The 2,764-nt window shown below is 43.5% G+C and overlaps 1 long non-coding RNA gene across 1 annotated transcript; it reads right to left on the bottom strand.

Moving 5' to 3' along the window:
- Positions 1-534: 534 nt before the first annotated feature.
- LOC115031901 lies at positions 535-1,793 on the bottom strand. Its single transcript, XR_003837538.1, has 3 exons — positions 1,631-1,793; positions 973-1,125; positions 535-612 (listed from the first exon to the last, which is right to left on the bottom strand). It is a non-coding gene; the product is annotated as an uncharacterized LOC115031901 (long non-coding RNA).
- Between the last annotated feature and the right edge of the window lie 971 nt (positions 1,794-2,764).

The following is a 2,764-nucleotide window of genomic DNA, read 5'->3' on the forward strand; positions in this document are numbered from 1 at the left end:
ACTTCTCAGGACTGAGACTTTCATTAGTTGCCCTTCGTATGCAAGCCCAGGAACGGCACCGCCCCCAGTGGGCCAGACCCTCCTACATCAATTAGCCATCACAAAAATGCTCCAACAGACATGTCCCAGGCCAATGTGATGAAGTCAATTCCTCAACTGAGGTTTCCTCTTCCCAGGTGTTACTATGGTGACAACCAAGATTCCTGATCACACCTTAGGAATTTCAATATTCAAACACACATCACCTGGGTTCCATCTTCCGCAAACCATGGATGACTTAGACTTTCTGCAGCGTGACTTAAAGCCTTCATGGTTTGGTCTTCACCTTTTATTTTTCCTTCTTGGGACAAATTCTTATATAAAACTCATCCTCGTCTGAATAATCTTTTCTCTTTTTATCCCTTTAAGCTCGTACTCTATCCTTCTTAACTCTCATTACTAAATTACTATTTCTCATTTTACTTCCCTAAACACTGATGGAAATTATACCCTTGGCACATTGTAGCAAATTAATTTTTAATTACGATTTTTTTTCCTGTTAGAAGTTACAAGACAACCTTCTCTCCATTTGATATTTCACATGGCTTTTCTTTTATTCTGTTGTCTCAGAGCCTGGGAAATAGAACAAATCACATTACCAAGCCTGTTGTTGTTGACTATATAAAGTATAAACCATACCCAATGGGCAATTTACAAATCCTTAGATAAGAGTTTACAACCTATCTTCTTTTATTTTAGGCCCCCGGGGGCAGGGAGAATGCAAAGAAATCAGAGATAAAAGATTTTAAGAGTGAGGAACCTAAAGTGTAGAGCGGAGTAAGTTTAGATATATTGGAGAATTATTTGTTCACAGCAGGGAGAATTTGGAAAGAAGGTGTGCCAGGTTCTGCCTTGTGAATGGGGCCAAGTTTTTGCAAATAAAATCTGAGCCCATAAAGGAAGGAAGAAAGAGAGAGTGTGTGCTTAGCTTACCTCTGGCTGGCTGCAGAAATCCAGGAATGGGGAAGTGCATGTAGCCCAAAGAAGCCGGCTGAGAGCCACGAGGAGGACACAATGGCTTAATGATCAGTCTCTAGCATTTGTAATCAAATTCACAGATCTCTGGAGTGCTTCTAGAAGCGGATGCTGTAGCAGAAGGGTATGTGTTGGGAGTGCTGCAGTTTCTGCTCCTACCCAGCTCCAACTCCCAGTTGTTGCAAACTTAAAGGTGAAACATTTACTCAGTATAGGGAAGAAGATCAGACAGAAGCAAGCAGGGCTTGGAGCAAGGAAAAAGGAGTAAAGAAAGGAGAATTTTTTTCACGTTCCCCCGGTAGGATATGGAGGCCAGATTCCAAAGTTTAGAAGCTAGGTCTAGAAGTTATGAAGACATAGTTCCATGAATGAGAAGAGTCCCAGGCCTGGGTCAGAGGCATCCCAGGGACGCAGGGAGAGACCAACCTGAGAAGGCATGAGTTATCATCCAGTGAACAGGAGCCAAGGCTAAGCCTGAGCAGACATGGTTGACCTGGTACCAGGATTTTCAAGAATAGCCAAGAGGTCGAGAAATCATGCTGAAAGAACAAAGCCTCATCCAGGGAAATGGTCAGAATCAGAGAAACATTTAAGTAGAGTATGAGAGAGAACTCACCAACTGTCAGGGTTGGATGGAATGCCTAATGACTGGTGAAGCAGAAAGCAGATCTGTGAAAGCTGTACCGGACAGGTGGGATCCCAGCATGTTTAAACACCAGGAGAGTCTCTCTGAGGTCACAACTCCAATGCTCTGAAATATAATGCAGCAAGGGGTCCTTGCCAAGGTATGCCCCTGAGAAGTTATTCCATGCAACAGATCTGGTTTAAAAGAGACTTATTGGGAGAGGGAGAGAAGTAAGGACCTGGGGAAGGGATAGAGGCAGACAAGTGGACATGTAGACAAGACAGACAGACAGACAAGGAGCCGTGAAAGAGCCATGAGGGCAGAGAGAGGGACCAGAGATGGGGCTCAGAGAAAAGGAAGACATGCGCAGAGAACAAAGAGAGAGCTGGAGTGGCTGGTGGTCCTTTTTATCTGTAGCACACACCTGATGCACCTGGCGGCAGGTGATGCAACAGATGATGACATAAGTAAGCTGTTGCTAGGGCCCTGAGAGCAGGCTAATGGAATTGCTTGTACACTAACAAGAGTGTGTATTTTGTAAACAAGATAGGGCAGAAAAGTACACAGAGAACCAAAAATATTTACATGTTAACCCTGTCATTGAGATTTTAGATAACAAAAGACATCCATTAATGTTTTTTAATCCACATTAAAAAGTCACGAGGGATAGTTTTCTTTATCCTTCTTTTTAGACAGGGTGTTCTCTCTTGAAGTGTCCCTTTTCCATTTCTCTCTTCTGTTCCAGGGTATGGATCACACTGCGAAACCTGAGATTGTGTTAGTTACTGGGAAAAACCTGTTTCTAGTTGTGATGTGGCTCAGCTCTAGCACACATTTTTAATCCCAGAGCTTTCTACTTATTGTAAACAAAACTAAATAAAGTCAACCATAAATCAAGAGGCAGAGCAACCAACTGGTTGACAGGGGGTGAACACAGTGGGGAGGGAGGGGAACAGAGTAAGGAGGAGTCAGGAGGATAAATAGAAATACTCACAGGAAATAGAAGGGAGGGACATTTAGTTGGAGGGATTTTGGAGACCACATGGAGAAGGAGAACTTCCTTCCTTTTTCTTTGGGGACATCAGCTGAGGAGGAAGGTCAGCTGGAAACTTTCTCTGTGTCACT

This window comes from Mus caroli, chromosome 9, assembly GCF_900094665.2.
Source record: "Mus caroli chromosome 9, CAROLI_EIJ_v1.1, whole genome shotgun sequence".
Taxonomy (NCBI): domain Eukaryota; kingdom Metazoa; phylum Chordata; class Mammalia; order Rodentia; family Muridae; genus Mus; species Mus caroli.